This window comes from Macaca fascicularis, chromosome 9 (genome assembly GCF_037993035.2).
Source record: "Macaca fascicularis isolate 582-1 chromosome 9, T2T-MFA8v1.1".
NCBI classification, from domain to species: Eukaryota; Metazoa; Chordata; class Mammalia; order Primates; family Cercopithecidae; genus Macaca; species Macaca fascicularis.
Genome location: NC_088383.1, coordinates 26,679,766 through 26,705,020, shown reverse-complemented (window position 1 = coordinate 26,705,020; position 25,255 = coordinate 26,679,766). Strand labels below are relative to the sequence as shown.

At 40.2% G+C, this 25,255-nt stretch overlaps 1 long non-coding RNA gene across 2 annotated transcripts in view; it reads left to right on the top strand.

Annotated features, from left to right (window-relative positions):
- LOC135965035 (uncharacterized) overlaps positions 1–23,877 on the top strand; it is a 50,314-nt gene extending 26,437 nt beyond the window's left edge. For both annotated transcript variants that reach the window (XR_012417540.1, XR_010577876.2), the window contains 2 exons: positions 16,928–17,047; positions 22,985–23,877. This is a non-coding gene — a long non-coding RNA (uncharacterized lncRNA). The remainder of the gene's footprint in view (positions 1–16,927; positions 17,048–22,984) is intronic.
- The last annotated feature ends 1,378 nt before the right edge of the window (positions 23,878–25,255 follow it).

Below are 25,255 nucleotides of genomic sequence, written 5' to 3'. Positions count from 1 at the left end.
ACAGCATAAAAGCAGAGGAAAATGTGTACAGGAATTCAAGATGTGACTGGAGGAAACACTCTAAAACCAAATGATCAATTCATAGTACCCTCACCAAGCAGAAATAAATATATGGAAAACAGGATGGGTCAGAGAAACCAGGGCAAGGGTCAAAGAAGTCAGACAGCCTAGAGACTTTTTGGAGCCCCTCTATTGGTGCCTCTGCCTGACCTTTTAGATGTGCTCAGGGCATTTAAAGGACATGAAACAAAATCCACAAGTCTTATGATTCCATGTTGCATTACTTCCTGGGGGCTGCCATAACAAAGTATCACAGACCGTGTGGCTTAAATAACATAAATTTATTTTCTCACAGTGCTGGAGGCTTGAAGCCTGAGATCAAGGTGTTTGGCAGGGTTGGTTTCTTCTGAGGCCTCCCTCCTTTGCTTCTAGATGGCTGTCTTTTCCCTGTGTGTCTTCACATGGTCTTCCTTCTGTTTGTGGCTCTGTCCCAATCTCCTCTTTTTATAAGCACACAATTTGTGTTGGATTAGGGCCCACACCTATGACCGCCTTTTAACTTTACCTCTTTAAAAATCCTATTTCCAAATACAATCCCATTCTCAAGTTAGGATGGCAACATTTGATTTTGGGGGATGGGGCCCAATTCAGCTCATAACACATGTCTTTAAAATACAGTTGTCTCACCTTATCCATGGAGGACATATTCCAAGACCCCCAGCGAATGCCTGAAACCACAGATAGTACTGAACCCTACTTATACTGTGATTTTTCCTATATACGCATACCTATGATACAGTTTAATGTATCGGTTAGGCACAGTAAGAGACAAACAACAATAACTACTAATAAAATAGAATAATTATAACAACATACTGTAACAAAAGTCAAATGAATATGATCTCGCTGTCGCTCCCAACATATCTTGCTATATGTAATATTCTTGCACTAAAGTTGACCATGGGGAAACTTTGGAGTACAAAACCACAGTTGGGAGGACAACTGTAATTATATCAAAGTATGTATCTATGATTAGTCTCTTCCTAATTAATTAGAATGAAGTGGTCCATCTTGCATTTTTATCTGTACTGGGAAGAAGCCATGGAGTGTAGAAAGGAAATGGATGATAGTTTCGGTTTCAAGATGGGTCAGCAGGAGACTGTGCCATCAACATTTTCAAAACTGTCATTAAATACCACCTATGGTTAGGAGAGAGCTGGACAGCAGACTCTCTTATTCACCCTTTTCCCAAAGGACTCCTTTCAAGCCAAGGAAAAGGGGAATGGTATAAAAAAATGTGGCACCAAATCACTTTAATCAGTGTCTTAAGAAGGAGACTGTATTAGTCCGTTTTCATGCTACTGATAAAGACATACCTGAGACTGTAAAATTTATAAAGAAAAAGAGGTTTAATGGGCTCACAGTTCCCCATGGCTGGGGAGGCCTCACAATCGAGAGCAAGGGACATCTCACATGGCAACAGGCAAGAGAGAAATGAGAGCCAAGAGAAAGGGGAAACCCCTTGTAAAACCATCAGACCTTGTGAGACTTATTCACTACCACGAGAACAGCATGGGGAAAAGCACCCCCATGATTCAATTATCTCCCAGTGGGTCCCTCCCATAACACATGGGAATTATGGGAACTATAACTCAAGATGAGATTGGGGTGGGGACACAGCCAGACCATATCAAAGACATTATCTTTTCTACCTTGAGATGGAGATCTGGCTGCAGGAATATTACTGGGAGTGATCTTGGGATCAACATCTGTAGGGAAGTAAAGAAAGTAGGATTGGACAGAGGTGGGAGCTAAACTCAGTGCAGTCAATGTAAATGCAACATAGGCCTTAATAGTCCAACAGATCTCTGGAGCTGGAATGGCTCCTCGGATTTGTGCCATCACGTTATGCAAGAGGCTGGATTTCCTCCACTCTCAATGCACCCAGGGCAGCTTTTGAATAAAGACCATCCCCTGAGATGGGACATGACCTTGGACTTTAGCTCTCTTCAATAGCACACAAGCTGCTGGGGGGTGAGGGCCCAAGTTCCAAAGAGGGGGATCTGAGAGACACAACATGACATTCACTGCAGTCAACTTCTAATATTGCCTAAATTATCCAGAAAAAAAGCAGCTGGGGCCCATGAGAAGTCAGGCCCTCAGATGACAATTACCTGCTTGAAATTGGACTTTGCCCATGATCAATAAGGAACAAGTCCTATGAAACATGCTGTTGTGATGTTGGTTTCAAACCACTGTATCCTCTAAAATAGGAGAAAGATTTCTAAAAAGTGACTCATGTGATCCATTGGCCCTGAAACTGTCAATTAACTGCGATGAGCAAAATTCCTGAATTTACATTTGCCTCTTTCACATGATCTCTTTCTAGGCAACAGATAATTCTTGAACAATTGATCCATAAAAGATCAAACACTTCTAACCCTTTAAGCATACATATAAACATATAAAAATGTGTTGTCTTTTTTCCTCACTGACTTTTCAGTAATGAGTTAAAATAAATTATTATGCATCTAGGGCATTTTAACGAAGGAAATTTACAAGATTGTTTTATTCAATTCCCCAATTTCTTACATCAAATATTCACTGAACATCTTCTCTATGCCCAGCACAGTGCATCATATTGAGCACTGCAAGTGAAAAAATGGAAAAGACAGATATGGCCCTAGCCTTCAAGTTATTTACAGTCTTTGGGAGAGACAGACACAAGAAAAAATAAAAAACTAATAAAATAAAAGTTATTTTATGTGCTGTTAAGACACAATGTGGATCTACGGAATAACTGAGGTGAGGAGGTCGTCTGCTTCAGCTGGTGTACTGCGAAGGCCTCTCTGAGCAATTGACCTTGAAATTCTGGCTTGAAGGTCAGAAAGGAATCAGACATTTATGCAAAAATGGGGGAGTATTCCAGGCAGAGAGAACAATTTGTGCACAGGTTGTGAGGTGGAAAGGAGCTTGGCTTGCTCAAGGGACTGAAATATAGTCAGGGAGGGTGTAGGAGGTGGTGTTCAGGAATATCGAGAACCCAATTTTGCAGAGATTTGGAGGCCCTAGAAAGGTGTTTGCGTCTTACTTGAAGTACAATGAGAAGTCACTAAAGTGTTTCCAGTTGGGAAGAGAAATGTGATCTAATTTCTATTTTAAGAAGAAAGTTCTGGTTTTATGTAGTTAGAGGGGCTCTGAATGAAAGCAGGGAGAAGATTTAGGAAGACAAAGCTAAATAAAAATATAAAATCCAGGGAGAGATGATGATGGGATTATAATAACTGAAATTAGATAGAGAGTGGCCAGCCAGTAAGGGAAAGGGAGATAATAACACTGACTCTGAAATATTTGTCTTGAGCAACTGGGTGGATGGTATTCCATTTACGGAGATGGGGAAGACTGGGCGTAGAATAAAAGGTTTGAGTAGCAGGATTGGGAGGGTGAATCAGGCATATATTTTTCTGATTTTTTCTCTTCCTCTTTTCTCTTACCATCTCCATCTGTATGCCTATACATACTTTCACAGGAGGCAGACATGAATTATATGTAACACAACAAATGTATTCATAATATAAAAACAATAACGACAATGATAATCTTATAAGTGTTTTCCACATAGACCAGAGACCAGGCTAGTTGCTGTATATACATTATTTCTTTTCATTTTCACTATAACCCCCAGGGCTTATTCCCTGTTTTCTATGAGGAAACCAAAGCTTCCGGAGTTTAAGTTGAGAGGAGCCGGGCACATTCCTCAGCCCCGGGCTCAAAACAAACAAGCCCAATACAAACACATCCCATCCTCCCATCCCATCACATATCGCCATATATCTCTCAAACTTCCTGAGCCCAGTACAAACACATCCCATCCTCCCATCCCACCACATATCGCCATATATCTCTCAAACTTCCTGAGCCCAGTACAAACACCACCTGGAAAAGTCTCCGATAAGGAGGCAGCTGTTCAAAGTTTTACTGAAAGCGCGGGAACCAAAAAGAATTCCTTTGTTCCCCTGTAACTTTCGGGCTATAAAAAGCAAACACTCGCATTGTTCGGGGCCCTCTTGTATGCTGTGTAATGGAGGGACCAAGTTCGAACTTGTCGTAAAGATCCTTGCTGCTTGGCTTTGACTCTGGACTCTGGTGGTCTTCTTTGGGGAATAGAGGGTCTGGGCATAACAAAGTCACTTGCACAAAGTCACATTACTTATCTGCCTGGGTATCATCTATCTGCTGAGATTTGAACGAAAGCAGCCTGACTCCAAAGTTGACACAGTTTATGTACATACTGAATTTAAGCCTTTTGAGATGTTAAATGTTTTTACTGTTTTTATGACACTTTCAAGTATTTCTCTGGAGAGAAACATTTCCTTCACATCGCCATATGGCAGTTTCAGTTCATACTTCTTTACCACCTGTCGCAGGACTAGATCAGACTACAAACACTGTATTTTGTATCAACAGAAGCCTCCTAGCTGATTTCAGATATGCTGAAGCTGAGCCTAGAATAGAGTGTGATGAATTGTCAACTCCATGGTGTATGACGTTGTTCTAGAGGATTTCTTTTTTTTTTTTTTTTTTTGAGACGGAGTCTCGCTCTGTCGCCCAGGCTGGAGTGCAGTGGCCTGATCTCAGCTCACTGCAAGCTCCGCCTCCCGGGTTTGCGCCATTCTCCTGCCTCAGCCTCCCGAGTAGCTGGGACTACAGGCGCCCGCCACCTCGCCCGGCTATTTTTTTGTATTTTTTAGTAGAGACGGGGTTTCACCGTGTTAGCCGGGATCGTCTCTCGATCTCCTGACCTCGTGATCCGCCCGTCTCGGCCTCCCAAAGTGCTGGGATTACAGGCTTGAGCCACCGCGCCCGGCCTGTTCTAGAGGATTTCTATATGCAGTTTCTATTAATGAAAAAAGCAATTAGATGGATTTTTTTTCTTCTAATCATGAACAGATCCTTTTGATTCAAGAATATGAATGATTCTACATCTGCCAGAAAACTGAATATTTGGATTTGTGGATTACTGACCCTTCTTTATTGCACTCTGAGCCCTGCAATCTGCCCTTGGCCAGATTGAGTAAGGAAGGCGGTGGGTAACGAAGGGGGTTTCTTGGGGGTAAAGTACAGGTAGTGGGTAAGGAAAGAGTTCTTTTGTGGGTGAGGAAGGGGATAAGGAAGGGAGTCTTGTGGGAAAAGTACAGGTGATGGGGACCAGCTTCCAGTAGAACTGGTCTGTGCACCTCCGGCTGCCCAGGTTTCCCTGCACCAGCAGAGCTGTGGCCCAAGCAGAACTTGGGTCACCAGGTGCTAGCTACTATCTCTGGGGGCTCTATACACCGTCTCTGAGCTTCACACCAAACTGCAGAGAAAGAAACTGAGGCCAGCAGTCAGAGTCTGTGCTCTCACCTCTCCATCATGCTGTGCTCACCTTTAGGGTACTTCAGGGTTAAAGCTACATTTCAGCAAAGCCACAGAAATCAGGTGCATAGTCACAGCTGAGGGGCTGTCCTTTGGGCAAAATAGTTGGCTTCCAGTCTTATTCTAATACTTTCTTTACCATGATGGTTTCTATAGTATATCCAGCAATGTTTCACTTCCTCAGAGACGTCCTCTGCGTGGGTGAAGGGAAAAGGTCCCCTTTGCTCTTGGAAGGTTTGCTGAAAATTCAACTAATAAGAAGATTAATAAGAGAAAAAGCACGCAGATTTATTACTACCATGTGCACCGGGAGAATCACAGAGTGACTGCCTAATGTTTCAACGGCATACAGCCTCTTACATACCTTACTTCTTAGGGAAAAGTGTGGATCATTTTAGGGAGATAGTAAATAATTTTTAGGGGAATTTAGTGGGCTCGAAGAACATACAATGGTTTAGAGCAAAGTCTGTTGGGCCCTCAGAGTGGATAAAGGTTATGACAAAAATTTATCCAGGTTTGTTGTCAGACTTTAGTCTTCCTTCCTGTGATATGGGTTCAGCTAATGAAAACTTAAGAGAAAGGACCAGAGGTTATTATTTTCTTCTCTGTTAGGTCTAGATTTTAGGCAGATAAGACAACTTTATCTGTGCTTTGGGATAGGCAGAAGATTTTGGGGTGTGGGGGTTGAGATGGATTGTTCTCCATTGCTCTTGAGGGTCTGTCTGATCTTTAATTCAAAACACTCAGTATACCATATACCATATTTTCAGGTGAAGTTCCCCGTGCTCCTTCATTCTTTAATCAACAGTTTTTTCATATTCATCTTCACATCACTTTATATTAATTGCTACTGGAATTTCAATTTTTTTTGGTTTACAAATGAATGGTCATTACAGGAAATTGAGACATAGCACCAAAATAAAAATGAAAATAAATCACCTATATTCACACTACCCAGATATAACCTTGGTTGAAGTGCATATTTCCTTTCAGGTTGTGAACGTATTTTCAGAATCACGTTAGTTTCGTAAATACTATTTTACTTTACTCTCATTTTAAAACAATAGAACACCATGAGAATCTTCCCATGTTGTTACCTATTTGTCAAAAAAAACCACTTAAAAATATTTATAATGTTCTAGGATATGGCTATGGCATAATAATTTCCCTATTGCTTGACATTTAAATTTGTGCAAGGGAAGATTAAACTGTGGTAACAGATATACCAAAAACATATTATGATACAAACACAATATTTAGATGTACCTAACTAGCAGAAGGGAAAAGAGAATTTGGAATAGATACACTTGTTCTTTGGTTAATGTTGTTATTATTTTGAAACAATCTCAAACTTATAAAGAGTTGCAAGAATGTTTTTATTGATGAAATATTTGAGACTAAGTTGCCTACGGGAGGCTTCACCACCTCTGAATGCTTTAGTGCATTTCCTATAAACAAAGATATTCTTCTACATAATTACAATACCACCATCCAATTGGTGGAAATTAACATCGGTACATCATCGACATCTAATCTTCAGACTCCATTCCAGTTTCACCAATAGTCCCAACAGTATCTTTTAGTAAAAAGATTAATTGAGAATCACATTGCATATTATTGTCATGTCTCTTTGGCTTCCATAAACCTAGAACAGTTCCTCAGTATTTCCTTGATTTTCACAGCCTTGGTAGTTTTGAAGATTACACATCAATTATTTTTTGGGATGTCCCTCATGAGTCTCTCTGAGGTTTCTTCATGATTAAATTCAGGTTATGCACCTTTGTCAGTGATATCACAGAGGGGAAGCTCTAGTCTTCCTATCACTTCTTACCAGGCAGAACACTACCTAGATTCATCCTATTATCAGTGATTGGCACATTAAACATTTGATTAAGGTGGCATCTGTCAGGATCCTTCACTGTAAAGTTTATCTTTTCCCTTTTGTCTTTAGTGAGTATAGTATTGAGATGGAGTAGGGATCCCTCTTAGGGGTGTGCCAGCCCAATGCCCCATCCCCCACAAGCATGGAAAGAAATGGAAATCTTGAGTTATTTCAAAGGAAATTCCAGGCACCTAGCTAGCCTGAAGAAGGAAATGAGTAACCTGATAAGCAAGAAGGTAATAGTAGCTTAAAACAACAGCCAAGGAAGTTAGAGTCACAAGATGTTTTCCCCATAAAAACTAAAGATAACAGCTTAACATATGTCCCTGAGTTGTTTTTCAGAAACCCCAACTCCCATGAGATGGAAAATGCCATCCACTGGCACATAGGCCTCAGGTAAGAAGGAACTGAGGATTGAACTGTGACCACCATTCTTTCTTCTAAATTTCTTCCTGAGGGGCCTGGAGGGGGTAAAACCACAGCTAACATTCTTTTCTGCTGACTTCAAATTTTTAGACAAATCTTTGTGTCCTTAACCAATCACAAATCAGAGTATCTTTGAATCCACCCAAGACCTGTAGGCCCCTGCTTCAAAATGTCTGGTTTTTTTTTTTTTTTTTAAGTCAAATAAATATATAACCTCCATGTATAGATTTATGACTTTGCCTGGAACCTCTGCCTCCCTGCCTTTAAAAACCCTTACATGTAATTCACTGGGGAGTTCAGGTCTTAAGCATGAGCGCCCTGCAATAAATGCCTCACTTTTCTCTTGCTGCAGATCCTGATATCAGTATTTGGCTTTGCTTCATTGGATGGGCAGACCTAAGTGTGGTTCAGTAACAGTGTTTTAAAGGGAAAGATTTTGAAGCTGTGTTATCCTACTGAAGCAGCATCATTTGTCCTTATCTGGGGTAAATACCCCAGGTTTGTCATCTCAGGCCAGGGAAATCCAGGACTCGGACACGCAAGAAGTGAGTTTAAGAGTGGAGCCATTGCATTCCAGCCTGGGCAACAGAGCAAGATTCCCTCTCAAACAAAACAAAACAAAACAAAACAAAACAAAACAAAAGAGTCAAGGTTTAATAGCTGAAAGAAAAACAGAATAGCTCCCTCTTGCAGAGAGAGAGAGGGGCTCCCAAGTGTGACTTCCGGTCAGTAGGGAAGTGGGGGATGGGGAAGGGGCAGCGGATGGGTGGGCTGGGAAGGGGAGGGGTGAGGTGGGAGAGGGGAGGGGGAGGGGAGGGGAGGAGGAAGAGCAAGGGGAGGGGTAGGGGCGGAGGTTTTATAGACTAGCTTGAGGAGGCCGTGTCTGATTTACATAGGGTCCAAAGATTGGATGGACCAGATGTGCCATTTACATAGCAGGTGAAGAAGCTGGCCACCCCACCCTAATCTTTTATTATGCAGATCAGTTCTTTACCTGGCCATGTTGTCTGTTCCTTACTGTACACGTGGTTGACTGACCAAAGAAAGGGAAGACGGAGCTGCCATGTCACACATGCCTGGCCCCCAGGTTGCCTTTCCCTCTTGGCAGAGCTGCCAGGATTCACCTGTGCAAGCTTCCAGCTTGCTTGTCTATGCTTGCAGCTCGATTTTGCAGCTGCTTTTTTTGTTAGAAAAGAAATGATTTGGGGGCTGCTTTTTATTAAAAGGAAAGCCTTACTGAGGACTCTCTTACCCTCACTATCTGCCTAAATAATTTCTTTTTAACTCCTATATCACTACATTATCCTACTTTGACTCAAAATTTCAGTTATTCATTGTTAATTTATATCAATATAGACTCATGGATACCTAACTTATTCAATGGGGTATAATCTATTATTATCATTTATAATTATGTTCAAATAATCCCAGACTTGGCCAGTGGAAGTTCCTATATCGTTTGGATGTATCTTCATATTCTTTAAGCTCTTATTTTCTGGCACAGTAAGATGTTCTAGACCCATCTTGTACTTTTTTTACCCAAGCCCTGGAATCTGTCACTTCTCCAAAGAGTCCTAGTTTCTTTTAGTGGAGGCTGGTTTATGTAAACCTGTCATCATTTAAACATTTATAGTGTCTTCCATTATGTTTATATCAAAAGTCCTTGCCCCACTAAACTAATTATTTATTTTACATTTTCTTCTAGTTTTCTACCAGCTTCCTTTATTATGTTTAGTTCCTCATTTGGAATTTAATTGGGTCATGTTATAAGCTGAAACTCTTGTTTCAAGTAATTAGCCAATTTCCCATATAATTTATGAAATGAATACGTCCCTTCCCTACGTATATTCTATTTTCAAAAAAATTTCAGGGCTGTTCATTCTGTCTGCTGATTACTTTGCCACAGTCATCCAGTTTTCATTATTGTAGCATTCTATTACATCATAATGTCTGTTAGGGTAATTTCCCAACACAAAAAATCTTACATGTCAATGGACTAGTATTTTCTGCTCCGAGAACACTTGGAAGCATGGTCCAATGACCCAGGAAACTATTTGGAGTTTGAGGATTTTGTGCCATTTCCCAAATGTTGTTGCATATGAATCTGTTTCTTTCGCTTGCCCTGCATTTTTGAGAGGGAAGAATATGTGTTGTATACAATATACTGGCAGGATACAGACATAGTGGTGGCTTCTTACTAATGGGACAGTTCATCAGAGCCTCTGCAGGGATAGTGTAACCATGAAGGTAGATTTTGTTCCCTCCATACAAAGAGAAAAAAACCTAAGCTCGCTCAGTTGTATTTCAACAACTTTCTTACCCCCTTCTTTTGTTTCCTAATTATCAGATGTCATTTGTGCAGAACAATTTGCACTTCAGAGCAAAGCTAGGGAACCACCCCAGACAGCATAGAAGTTAAAATCTAACCTGAGAATCAAACTACAAAAACATGAAAACAAAGCATTAGAAAATAAATAGGTCTTCATTTTTGTACTATAAAATCCAGAAAATTTATTTCATTTTATCCTAATCTGGTTATCACTGTGCCTCATTTATTCCTCCTGGTGACTGAGATAATTGTGCTCACTTGGAGGAGTGATGTTTTAGTTGGGTGTATGGTAGGCGGCAACAAGGCAGCAAAGCAACTCTACACCTTTGTTGTTATTGGTATTCCACAGGCAGGGCTGCTAGTGTGTCCTTAATTTTTTGCTTCACTGATTTACAAATGGTAACTGTATAGCTGGGAATGAACACAGTGGTAGACTAAGGAGGGAAAAAAAAGCCTCTAATCTCTTAAATGGCCAACAGGCAAGTGTCCAGACCGCATTGTTATCTGAAACAGCAGAGTGACAATGGAAACATTGATGTTGCATGATAAGGAGTCACAAAGCTAGATGAGGCTACTAGGTCATTGGTGCTTAAATGTTTCATATTGTTTTCAAAGGTGCAACTTTTATTACTCAATTCTGCAATGGCACATTTGCACAGAAAATACTAAGTGGCTTTTAGATACTATTACATTAAGCATGACCAAATAGAAAAGGCCTTAAAGAGAAACAGTAGCATCAATATTTCAGATAGAAAGAGATCCTCCTGGATGTCTGCATATTCACATTATGCAACTAAGTCTATTTTCTCTCTTTGTTTAAAAAATAGTCACATTTATATAGCACTTAGGGCTTATAGAAGCTTTCATATATATTACCTATTTTTTTAAATGGCACACATTTATTGAGGCCTTGTTCAGCACCACACACCGTGCAGAGAACACATAAGCACTAGCTCATCAAATCCTTACAAGAGCTCCACAGGGTGACTTTCAGGTTAGCCTTTTTACATAGATGGAAGAACAGAGGTTAAAGAGCTCAGGTAATTTCCCCATGGTTACTCTCCGCTTCTTGTGAGTGCTAAGAAAAGAGACAGCTCTTCCTTCTGCATTTGGTTATCCTGGCACAACTTCTGTGTATTTCCAAGGATACTTTGGGAGCGTTTCTTGATAAGCTGGTTTTTCCAGTATTAGGTATCCTCTTATGTCTCCTTCTGTATTTTTCCTCCCCATCTTCCAATCTCTTATGGAAGCAACCACAAAGGTTAGTTTGAACACACAGAGGGAGTACCCATTATCTCAATCAATTGAAAGGTTGAGAAGATGAGACAAAATTCAGACTGTCGGGGTCTGACAAAGTATCTAAAATACCTTAGACTCTGAGGAATGCAGACTAATGAAGTTCCCCTCTAATATCATTGGGGTGTAAAGTCATACATCTTGCTTTTGCCAGGTAAAATAAGAAAATTCATTTGAGATTCTCGTGCCTTAGCCTCCCAAGTTTCTGGGATTACAGGTGTGCACCACCATGCCTGGCTAATTTTAAAATTTTTATTAGAAACAGGATTTTTACCATGTTGGCCAGGGTGGTCTTGAACTCCTGGCCTCAGGTGATCCACCCACCTCGGCCTCCCAAAGTGCTGTGATTACAGGTGTGAGACACCGTGCCTGGCCAGGAATTTCATTCTACCTCATTCACACCAGGAATTAAAGAAAGGAAAAGTCCTTTTATTTTTCCTCCTCTTGATCTGTAGTTGAATTTGAATCTTGAATCCTGGATACAGCCTTTATAGAGATGGGACTTAGGGAAGTTACTTACCCTTCCTGAACTTAAATTTTCTTGGTATTACATTGGGGATCTAATAACAGTGATTTCTTTATGGTGTTGTAACGAGAACTAGACTAGATTGTATCCAGGCACAGAATAGACACATGTAATTTTAGCTATTGTTGTTATTAAAAGAGAAGGATTGTGAAATTTCTAAGTGATTCTTAGTTTCAGATACCAGATGCTGCTATCAACTTGGTTTTTACCCTCCATGATCTCTCCTTCCCCATTACTACCACATGGGCAGCCCTAGACATGGATACAGACTGAAGATCATTCCCAGGAGAGCTCTGAGACCCTTCTTGCATGCAGCTTGGCTGTGTACAGAGTGATTCTCCAGGGCTCACAACAGCATCTCTTTCCCTTGCTTTTGGCACCTGGCCTTATCTTTGGTTGTTTAGTGGACAATTCTTGGATGTTTCAAATGCACCTTGAATTTACCATCATAAATCCATCTCAGCACATTTTCCCCCTTCCTGCAAATTGCCCTACTTCCTGATTTTCCTATCCGCATTCTCTCTAACCTTTAGAATACCTTTTATTGTTTTTTTTAGAGAGATGGGGTCTATGTTGCCTAGGCTGGTTTTGAACTCCTGGCCTCAAGCGGACTTCCTGCCTCAGCCCTCTGAATAGCTGGGATTACAGATGGGTGTTCTTCAGAATTATTTCAATTCCCTCCTTTTGCTTAAATATGACAGTTACCAAAACAGAAGTGTTAGCTGTGTGGATGGTAGCCCCATCTGGTACCTCTATTTTCAACCCTCTGTAAAGTTTATACTTATTTGTAGGTTTGTTTGTTTGTTAAATCACTACTGTTGTAGCATAGGAATGTTCTTTCCCCGTAAGGCTATGAGCCCCATGAGGTCTGGGTTGATCTGGTTTCCCAATGACAGTATCCCTAGTACCTAGCACAATCTCTGATAATGATTGGCACCCAACAAATACTGGCTAACTATTGATCTGTTCTGTGCGATACTTTTTTTTTGCTCCACTTCTATCTCACAGTTGCCAATGACCCCTTCCCTAGTGAAAACATCAATGCCTGTCACTTGGACTTTGAAAGACCTTACTGTAAGAATATTTGGGCCATCAGACACAGATTGAATCCTGGTTCTGCCACTTACCAGCTATGTAATCTTGGGAAATTTTTTGAGCCTCAATATTTCCATTTCTAAAGTAAAAATGATAAAACATACCAATAGGATCGGAGGGTTACATGAATTAATCTGTTTAAAGTGCTTTGGAAGTGTCTAGCACATAGTAAATTCTCAAGGCATGTTGGCTAGAAGGAAGTGCACAACGAGGAACATAAAAGACAACTTTCTCCCTGATTTGTAATATGTATTAGATTACCTGCTCTGGAACTCTATTCCCTTTAAATTTCCTTTAAATCTAAATGGCTGAATTTTATTCCCTCAGGACCTTACTCTCTCTGTTTGAAACAAATGGCTAATCTGGTAAACTAATATATGTTAATGGCTGATCTTTTAGGGGCTTAGTACGTCACCTCTCTGGTAGCACATTTCACACTAACAGATCCTCTAAAAGAATCCCCAAAAGTTATTCTAAAGATAAGGCATTTGAGCACATGGCAGGAAGGCTGGTGGTTGCATCTCCTGCCAGGGTTCTCATGCAGTATCGTCTTTTTCTTCCCATAGCTCTGCCTCTGGACTCCTTCCACTGGACTCAGCTTCATAAAAGCCTAAAAGGTCAAATCATCCTATACAGGGGATGGAAGGAGGAGTTCTTGCTTGACACTCTGAGACCCTGAATGGATCCTTCTGTGGCTGGTTCAACTCAAATCTGAGGTTTTCTGCCTTGTCCCTATTGTAGTACCATTGTCCTTCTAGATTATGGAATGCATTCCTCTTTCCAGTCTTATTTCAAGAGACTGGCTCTCTTGCTCTGAATCCTAGAGTCCCTGCCAGTTACTTGCTGTGAGAGATTTTCCTCCATGCAAGCTCTCTCTGCTTACCTGATCCTAAATAGCATCCACTTTGGAATTACCTGTGCTTCTTTTCTATTAGCCTGTGTAGAATCCCCCTTCCCTGCCACAGGGTGCCTCATGTCTGTTTTCCTAGGTTCTGGATGCCCAGCTCTCTGTGCTTGACTGACATCCCTCCTAGAACCTGTATCTATAGTGTTTGGCCAATCCAGGAAATTATGTCTAGAAAACAGCACCTTCCAGCCTGCCTTCTTCACCCAGTGGAATTAACTGATCTCTTTTAGCTGTGATTGCAAGATAAGAGAGATGGAGAAGAGATGCTGTGCAAGCCAGTTTTTTTTTGCTACTGATTGAATCATTCTATGCATAGGTATTTCTTCTACATGAGAGCTAACGTCTTCAATTCCTTGAGCTAGGCATAACTAGAGAGGTAGTTTAAAGCACTTTGAATAGTCAACAAACACAAACAAAAACAAAAGCACAACCACAAAAGAATTCTGTATTAAACATTATAATTTACCTGAAATTCCCATAATTGTATTTATTATTAAAATATCTTTAGTATGATTATAAAAGTTACTGCAGTTGATACAGACAGGAAGCAAGGAAATACTGGGCAGAAGAGGGTGGTTGCCTGGCAAAGAACCCATCCTGAAGCCTGGAAACCTGAAGCTCTAAATGGAAACAGGCATTCCTGTTTTTGAAACTAAATTTTGCCTTTTTGGCCCGCCATACCCCTGTATCCTGTACCCATATAAACCCCAAACAAGAGGCTCCACCAGCAGATGAGGAGACAAGCAGATGAGCAAAAGAGCAGAGGAACAGGAAAGTGGCATGGTAGAGAAGGAGAGAAGAGAAGGAGCATCTGAACGTTGAGAGGAGTTTAGCTGGGGATGGTTGGAGAGGAGTTCGGCTGTGGGATGGCCAAACTCTAGGGGAAGAGCATCTTCCCACTCCGTCCCCTTTCCAGCTCCCCATCCATCCCACCCAGAGCCACCTCCACCACTCAGTAAAATCCCTTCATTCACCATCCTTCAAGTCTATTTGTGACTGATTCTTCCTGGATGCCAGACAAGGACCCTAGTACCAAGAGGGCACCGAACTGGTTAACACTTAACGTTTGCAAATGGCAGAGCTAAAGGAGAACTGTAACACATCCTCTGGGGCTTCAGGAGTCACAGACACACATCCCTAGATGCTACCATGGGGCTGGAGCCCAAAAGTATGCGCCCCGGCTCCTGCATCTGCCCGTCTGCCTGCTCCCGCTCTTGTAAGGGGTTTGAGCATGTGGTGGCCAAACAGATGAGCCACACCCTGTTGCGTGTTCTGTGAGGGAGGTCAAGGAACTCTCCCATTTCAAAGTCTATCTGGCATGAAGTAGTTTTACTTACAGTAGGATTTGTGAACCCAAGTCACATGGCATTCCTCTTCAGGCCTATTATAAAATTATCTGTAAAACTCTCAAAAATCGTAACCTATTCCTTAATGTTAAAAACCAAATATTTAATAGCACATTTATTATGAGATATGGCAGATTTACATAATTGTAACTTTAAAGGGATAAATAATCATTTTCCAAAGACTGTGAACTATTGGAGTGTGTTTATGGAAGCCTGGTCTCTTTTATAGCAGAGTATTAATGACTTACAGATCATCTGCCACATTTAGGAGGAATCTGGAATTCTTCAGGAATTTTTCTACTGACTCAGTATGACACCTGGGACAAGGGAAATGAGTTGTATGAGGCCTCAGTTGCCTCAGATCATTGACAGGAAGGATTCCAGAACTGTACCATAAGAAGGGGAAACCTGAGCAGAATGTCACAGTGTCCCTGAGTAGAGTTGTGAGAGATTGGAGTACATGGAGGTTGAAAAGTCTAGAATTTTCCAGAAAAGGTCCTAGAGAGGAGGGAGCTACCCAGAAAAAAAGGAAAAGAAAGAAAGAAAGAAAAAAGCCCTTTAGGATGAAATTTCCAGGGAGTTGTAAACTGAACACTTCCAAGCAGCTGAGTCCTGACTAGCCAAGGTGAGAATGCTCATTGTTGAACACACAGAGTACACTAAGGGCCATACCTTAGTAATAGGACAAACTAGCTCTAGAGCGAAAGCTATTCTAGACCTGCCTCAATAACCTTTCTTTACTCTTAGATTCTGATTTTGATCAGAGTGGCAATATACTCAGTCACAGACCTATCTTTTTCTTCTCTCTCTCTTTTTTTTTTTTTTTTTTTGAAATGGAGTCTCACCCTGTTATCCAGACTGGAGTACAGTGGCACAATCTCGGCTTACTGCAACCTCCGTCTCCTGGGTTCAAGCGATTCTCCTGCCCCAGCCTTCTGAGTAGCTGGGATTACAGGTGCATGCCATCGTGCCTGGCAATTTTTTTTGTATCTTTAGTAGAGATGGTGTTTCACCACGTTGGCCAGGCTGGCCTCAAACACCTGACCTTGTGATCCACCTGCCTCAGCTTCCCAAAGTGCTGGGATTACAGGCGTCAGCCATTGCACCTGGTCCTTCTTTTTTTTTTTTTTTTTAATCAGCTTTCCTTGCTACTCAGTTTGTTCATATAAAAGTTTTAGGTAGCTGCAATGTCTAAAATCACTGTGAGGGGTTTCTAAAAAAGTTGTTTAAGGGGGAGAAACTCACCTAGCTTATATCTTTTTCTCATTTACTCATCTTCTTCTTGCTCACTGGAATCCAAAAGTGATGTTGGATCAAGTGCAGCCCTCTTGTCACCATGAATTAATAAGCTTGAGCATTAAGGCACTCACTGAGGATGGCTAAGAAGAAATTCAAGAGGAAATCATTCTCTTGAAGGTATTGTAGAACCACCGTACTGGTCCTTAACTGCCTACTTTTAAGTTTCTTGTTGAGAAAAATAAAACCCATAATTTAAAAAAATGCCTGTTTAAATTCATTCTGTTTTTATAGCTATTTTCAGGTGCTTATTTGTGTAGATGAATATAATTTTTCCTTTTTCTCTCCTTCCTTCTTTCCTCCCTCCCTCCCTCCCTCCCTCCCTCCCTCCCTCCCTCCCTCCTTCCTTCCTTCCTTCCTTCCTTCCTTCCTTCCTTCCTTCCTTCCTTCTCTCTCTCTTTCTCGACAGAGTTTCACTCTGTCTTGCTCAGGCTGGAGTGCCGTGGTATGATCTCGGCTTACTGCAACGTCTACCTCCCAGGCTCAAGTGATCCTCCCATCTCAGCCTCCTGAGTAGCTGCGACTACAGGTACCTAGCTAATTTTTGTATTTTTTTGTAGAGATGGGGTCTCTCTATGTTGCCCAAGCTGGTCTCACACTCCTGGCTTCAAGTGATCCTTCAGCCTCAGCTTCCCAAAGTGCTGGGATTTCAGGTGTGAGACACTGCACTTGGCCTCAAGGTGTTTTCTAATTCTGAAGAAATAATCTTATGCAAATTTTGATTGTAATCCCCTTAATTTAGAGGGCTAGAGGCTAATTTAGGCTTTGGAACCAGACTACCTGGATTTGAATCCTGATTATGCCAGTAGTAGTTGTATAACTTTGAGCAAGTATGACTGTCTCTGTGCATTAGTTTCTCATTGGTAAAATGGAGATCATTGGTAAGATAGAGTCACCGTGAGGATTAAATGATTTGATATCTATAAAGTATTTAAAACAGAACCAGGCACATAGAAAGTGATGAGGAAGTGCTAGCTATTATTATTATTATTATTATTATTATTATTATTAATTTTTACTTTTTTTTGAGATGGAGTCTCACTCTGTTGCCCAGACTGGAGTGCAGTGGCGTGATCTCGGCTCACTGCAAGCTCCTCATCCAGAGTTCACGCTATTATTATTTTAAATAGATATATTTGAAAAATATTGACTCTCGTATTGAGCCTTATTATACACAAACAAATATGCTTTTTCTAATATTTAAATTTTCTTTTACATGACTGAAGATTTTAAATATTTTCTTTCTTAAAGACTTAAAACTTTCCTTTTTTTAGACACTCTCCCATTTAAATGCAAATTATTATATTTCAATAAAAATACATTTATTCTTTCTATCTACAAATCAAATACTTTCTGGACATAAAAATATAGCAAAGAATGTTGACAAATTAAATAATTATGTTATCCCACTTCAATACACATTTAAAACATAATTGTATATTGAGGTAAAAGAGACCATGATGAAAAAATCCATAATCAACCTTTTAGTTTTGGCAGTTCGAGATATTTTTAGCAATCTCAGTGATTTATATTTTCCAATGATTTTCTTGCATAGCACTTTTTAAGCACAAAGTATTATTTTCTGGAAAAAAATGTAATGAAGAAAAACGTTGAATTGTATTAAACTTGGTTACATTGGCTGCTTTTGTCCAATAAACAAACATAATCCAAAAGGAAACATATATGTATGCCAAGGGAAAGATACTATTAATAAAGATTGCATCCAAATGTCAAAACCATGTAGAATTTGTAGTTTTGTAAATGTGCTCCAAAATCCAAATGTCATAAACCTTCAAGTGACCTTTGTGTTCCAAGCTGTAACCAAATGGCCAAATCTGGCTTGTGTTACCATGGAGACACACTCTGATGGAAAGGCCTGTGATGAGGTTGAGCAGCGTGAATGATTAGGGGACAGTGTTGTGAAAAATAATGATTCGCCTCAGCGTAGCACTCCCTGCACGAGATTAAGGGTGTGTGTGCTGCGTAGATAGCATTATTTAAGAAAATACTTGATAGCAGCTAATGTCTATAAGTAATGAACAAAGAAGAAATATTCTAATATTTTAATATTCTTCTTGGGGTTCTTCATATGAAAATGTTGAGGGGGGTTACAAAGATGTCAATTCAATTTAAGGACAAAAGTTAATCACCAGTGTAATTTATTTTATTATACTTCTCAACAAATATTCGATGTTATAAAAAATAGTACATAATACAATAAATAAACAATGATCATAGAACTGTTCAGTCCAAGCACACTATACAGAAGAATTTTCTTTTATTGATAGGAGAATTCAAATTAATTCAATTTTAGTCACAAATGTTTTTCCCACTATAAGGATGGCATTGTTATATGCAATGGGAATCCAAAGAGAGGAAAGATAACATACTCTGTTCTCAGGAGGTAATAAGTTCACAAATATTTAATGCTTTTTTTTTTTTTTAATGGGGTCTCACTTTGTCACTCAGGCTGAAGTGCAGTGCTGTGATCACGGCTCACTGCAATCTCAACCTCCCAGGCTCAAGCAATCCTCCAACCTCAACCTCCTAAGTAACTGAGACTACAGGTGCACACCACCACAACTGGCTAATTTTTTTGTATTTTAGGTAGAGATGGGGTTTTGCCATGTTTCCCGGGCTTGTCTTGAACTCCTGGGCTCAAGTGATTCTCCTGCCTTGGCCTCCCAAAGTGTTGGGATTACAGGTGTGAGTCATTGTGCTTGGCCCACAAATATTAAATTTTTATTTATGCTACAACTTACTCATAACAGAGATTCACATTTAGGACCATAAGAATTGAGTGGAGGAAAATATTAACATTTAAATGTGAGGAAAAGGTACATCTTCAAGGAACAGAAAGCCCTTAAGATAAACAAAGAATAATATAAGAAATATGTAGCAAGAGTCTGTCTAGAATAAGCAAGGCTTGCAGGAAGAAAAGCAAACCATATGTGCCCATAGGGTCATTATTAGATGAATGTGGCTGGTACAGATTAAAAGAGAACATAGAGGGGAATGAGAATGGGTCAAAATGGCAGTCGAAGCACACATGCCCTCCTTCCATTGTCATAATTATCCCATGAAAACATTATGTTAGAACAAAGCAAAAAAAATCCATATCATATGGGAAAACAAAAGTCTAATCAATGCACCAGAAATTTTGAAGAATCTTTGATATGAAATCAGTCAGGATCAGCTCTATGGAGAAAAGTAACTAGGGAAAATCTTAGCTCATTAAACATGCTGTCCAGGCAAGATAGGTTCCAGGGAGCTCCAACCCCAGAGACAAAAAGCCCAAGGAACAGGAGAGAGCATTATGGCCGTCTTCAGGATAATTATTGCACAGTTGCATCTTGAACTGCAAGATGAATGAGTCTCTACTACTCAACACAGACAAGAGAGTCATTTGCTCACAACCTAATGCGTGAGGTGGGGGCTGAGCTCCAAGTACGGGTAGCACCTTAGAAAGATACCAATATAGGGCTGTGGCAAGCAGCCTGCATGCTCAGAAAACAGGCTACACCTGGAGGGAGGCAAAAGTGTGCAAACGCTCTTGCCCTGTATGTTGAGATCACAACAATACTGTAAATTTAGAAGATAAAATGTATGTTAGAAATGTATGTAGGCTAGAAAGCTAAAGATTCATCTTAGCATACATCTTTTTTGGTCACAAAGATAAGGATTTAGAATGAACAACTTCCCAACAAAAGAAAAATAAATGGAACAAACAATGATCTGTCAATGTAGCAAAAGGCAGAAATGGAAACAAAAAGAAAACCAGAAAGTATAGAAAAAGAAAACATACAATAAAATGACATTAATAAGTCTAAACATATCAGTAATAACAGCAGCATTAATTGATTGTTAAGCATTGCTAATAAAATACAGAGGTATTCTGGTATGTAAGTAGAGTCTAGCTATAGGTTGTGTTCAAGGGACACACCTGAAAATGTGACCAGAAATATACAATGTAAAGGGGTGGATGAAATATGTCAGGTAAACAATAGCAAAAAGAAAGGCAAAAGTAATAATAATAACACTGTACCACACATAATTCAATGAAAAATATATGGGACAAACATTGATTTATTTAATGGTGAAAAGCCAGTCAAGAATATATCCACTATAAATACATAACTAGTAACACATAAATAAGGCAAAAATTAACATGAAAAATAGACACATCCACAATTATGTTGGGAAACTTATGACATGTTTCAAGAAATGACAAAATAAAGAAAGGAAAAACTAAGTAAGACTATAGAGAACTTGAGTAACATAATTAACAAGATTTATCTTTTAGGTCTAAATAGAATTTTAAACCAATATATAATAAATTTTTTGTCAGACGCATAGAACATTAAAAAACAAACTGAAATAGGCCACACATGAAAAGTTCCTAAAAATATGTTTCCTACAGACTCATAAATGACTAAAATGCAATGCTATTAATAACAAAAAGATAATTAGGCAAGAGGATTTGCACAAGAGGAAAAGATGAGAATTTTTAATGGCTGAAGAATAAATAAGGATGAGAAAGCACATATCAACCCTTGAGATAATAAGAATAAAAGAAAATTTAGTGAACGCAGAACAAACACAAATCAGTATATTTATTCAATTAAAAAATACGACATTTCGTAAAGCCTAATAAAAGCCTAATAAAATAGTCATAACTGATATACCTGATCAAGAAAAAAAAAGGGTAATAAACAACGTAGTTTGTTGCAGTTTTGGTAGAATGTGCCCAAGAATTCTTACCATAAAATGTGGAAAACATCTCTATAATGGTAAGGATTCCCCAGAGAAATAAAGCTAACAGGATGTATATAGTACTCAGATGGAATTGATTCATGAGACTGTGGAGGCTTGGCAAAACCAAAGTATACAGTGCAGGCTGGCAGGGAAGAGTTTCTTTGGTATGAGTCCAAAAGATGTCTGCTGACAGCCTTTCTTCTTCTTGGGGAGGTCAGTCTTTTACCATGAAATTTACTATTAAAGCTTCCAACTGATTGGATGAGATCCACCCACATTAGGGATGATAGTCAGATTTACTCAGTGAACTGATTTAAATGTTAGTTTCCTCTTAAAAATACCTGCACAAAACATCTAGAATAATGTTTGATCAATATCTGGTTATCTTGACCTACCTAAATTGACGCATAAAATAACCCATCACAAATTTACCCTATGTCAACTTGACACCCATACCCAGCTCCTTAAACCATACTTACTTTCCAAATAGCGACAATAACAAGGTCATGCTTCCACCTAAAATGATACAACTGTGCACAACTGAAAACGCACTGACCCTTTCCCCAGAAGAGGATGTAAAATCCTTGGGTGATGTTTACTCTTCTCCTTGATATCCTTTGTTATCTCCTTGACAACAAATACTATGATGTAAAGTTAGCATTTTAATACTATGACATCAAGTCAACGAATTTTACGTTGCATAAGAAGAGAATAAGTAAAGGAAGAAAACAGGCCAGGCGTGGTGGCTCATGCCTGTAATCCCAGCACTTTGGGAGGCCGAGGCAGGCAGATCATGAGGTCAGGAGATCAAGACCATCCTATCTAACATGGTGAAACCCTGTCTCTACTGAAAATACAAAAAAGTTAGCTGGGCGTGGTAGTGGACTCCTGTAGTCCCAGCTACTCAGGAGGCTGAGGCAGGAGAATGGCGTGAACCCAGGAGGCAGAACTTGCAGTGAGCCAAGGTCATGCCACTGCACTCCAGCCTGGGTGATAGAGCAAGACTCCATCTCAAAAAAAAAAAAAAAAAAAAAAAAGAAAGAAAGAAAGAAAAAAGAAAAGGAAGAAAACAGATATTCGCAAACACACACACACAAGCGCACACACAGAGTCACAAACACATTCATAACAAAATAAGGAAGAAATACTCTTGACAATTATAATGCTCATTTCTGTAACTGGTCATGTTTATGTAGCTCGCATTTATAACTACCTTCTACCCATTCTGTATTCCCTTTGCCCTTAGCTGTGTATGTGTTTTCACCTGGTGGGATAACCCACATCTTCATTCCTGAAGGATCTGGGCCATTAGTAGTCCTGCGTGGTTGGGGTAGTGGCTTTCCATTAACTTTAATAACAGAGCTTGGTAATATTAAGAGATATCTTAAGCAGTCTTCTGTATTCCAGATATATTCTTCCTTACCTCTATTATGGAGTAGCTGTCCAGTTTCCCCATTTGTAGTGTGGATCAATCAACCCAGCCAGCACAGTAACTTCCCTGCTTGCCTGCAGATTCAGAGGCTTCAGGTGGCAGTCTTAACTTGCAGTTCAGTATAATCATTGTTGTGTCTCCTGGTGGAACCATTCCTTCCTTTGGAACAAAGACATTTAGGACAACAGAGCATAAGGCTTTGGGAAAAGAAAGGAAACATTTTGCTGGTGAGTTGCTAGAGGTAATTGCAAGTGATGACCCTTTCATTTCCATCCCTAGATTCCTGGACCTGTGAATGTTGCTTATGGGAGGAAAAGCATCACCTATTGGCCTTCGATGAAGAGAATGCACAGCCTTCCAGAGAGACTTGCCCTAGCCCTGCAAGGTATTGCTACACATCTGGAACTGTGATGGAGTCTTCAAAATGCCACTGCGCTGTTCTACCAAGCCAGCGGCTTCAGGATGATGGGGTAATATAGTAAGACCAGTAAAATCCATGACCAAGGGCCCATTGCTGCACTTCTTTCACTCTGAAGTGAGTTCCTTGTTCCGAAGCAATGCTGTGCAGAATATCATGATGCTGGATAGACATTCTGTGAACTCGTAGCTGGTAGTTTGGCAGAAGCACAACATATGGGAAATGTAAATTTGTATCCAGAGCAAGTGTCTATTCCATTGATAACAAAATGCTGTCCCTTCCATGATGAAAATGGTCCATTATAATCAACTTTCCACCTATCCGACTGATCACCCTGGGAATGCTGCCATATTGGGGACTTAAGTGCTGATCTCTGCCACAGGCAGATTGGGTACTCAGCAACTGTAGCCAGCTCAACCTTGGTGAATGGAAGTCCATGCTGCTGAGTCCATGCCTCCTCCATCTCTGATCCCATCCCTGGCACCTCCATCCCTGACACCATGGCCACCTTGTCCATGAGCCTATTGGGTGATGATAAGGGTGACTGGGGAAAGAGACTGGCTGGTATCTACAGAATAGGTCATCCTATCCAATTGATTATTCAGCTCCTCCTCTGCTGAGGTCAGCGTTTTTGAGCATTCACATGGGACAGAAATATCTTGTGTAACTGTCTGTTCTGAGAGGTTTATCCTCTGACCTCTTCCTATGACTTCCTTGTTACCAATTTTCTAATAATAAGCCTTCAATTCCCTAATTATCCTGCTTGACTATTGGTCACAGTCTATGAATTGGTATATAATCTCACATTTGGTAATTTCTCCTTCTAAGCAAATTGATCAACAGGTACACTGCTCAAAATTGTCCCCACTGGGTGGATTTTCCTTCACCCTTTCCTTCAGGAATGTCCTAGAGAGGGGCTGCAGTGCTGCAGCTGTCCACTTCCTGGAAGTATGTGTATATCATGAAAATCCATTTTAAAATTAGGCCTGACATCTTTCATGTTTTGTCAACCGATTGTAGGGAACTCTTCATGAGGCCATAGGCGCTGGCTGCGAGAGAGAAAGTGGGTAGTGAGAGTGAAGACTGTGGACGTTCGTGCCACTTTTTCATGTCATTCATGCACATGCCTTCAGGTCCTGATGAAGCCCAATATTGAATATAACACCACTCCCATTCGATTATAGAATGTGGCTGTGCATGCACAACCTTAGAGAATGTAAGAGACACACTTGAAAATAGGACCCCCAAAAGATAAAGGATGGATAAAATATATCAGTTGAGTCTGACAAAAAGAGCGGCAATTGTAGCAATAACACCAGAAAACATAAAATTCAATGTCAAATATATTATATGGGACACAAATTTAGGTTTCCCAATTCGGTGACAGCAGCTCCCACTATAAGTTCTTGCCTAGTGAGAGAGTGACCCCAGAACTCTTCAAGGTTGGTAGGGCTCTCCTCACACATTTATTTCTCACAGAGATGGAAAAAAGTGTTCCAGGGTGGATGAGCAGATCTGAAATGATAAATTCACTCCAACTTTTCTTTCTCCATAAGCTTGTCAATCCCTTCCTCTAGAGTAACCAGGATAGTTCTGGCATTTCGAGTTCATTTACTGTGGGTAATCTTTTTGGTCCATGTTCCAGCCATCCAAGCAAGCAAATGAACTTCTTCTGACTCCGCAAGCTGCAACATTAAATGAAGACTCTCTGCTTAGTGGTCCCATATCAATAAATTTGACCTGATCCAATCTTATATTCTTCCACCATTATCCAGCATCCTTAATGACCATTTCCACACATATTTCCCAGATTTGCCTATATAAATTGGAAAAATCAAGTAGTCCTTTTGGAGTATAGTATACCTCTTCATGGGTCACATCTTGTGCCTTGCCTTTAGGGGCCTGCTAGGACATGAGTCTAGTATAAGTCCAGAAGCAAAGAGGAATGGTGGGATTGTGTATTAGTTTGTTCTCACACTGCTATAAAGATACTACCTGAGACAGGGTAATTTATAGAAGGAAAGAGATTTAATTGACTCATAGTTCTGCATGGCTGGAGGGGCCTCAGGAAACTTACAATCATGGCAGAAGGTGAAAGGGAAGCAAGGTCCGTCCTCACAAGGCCACAGGAG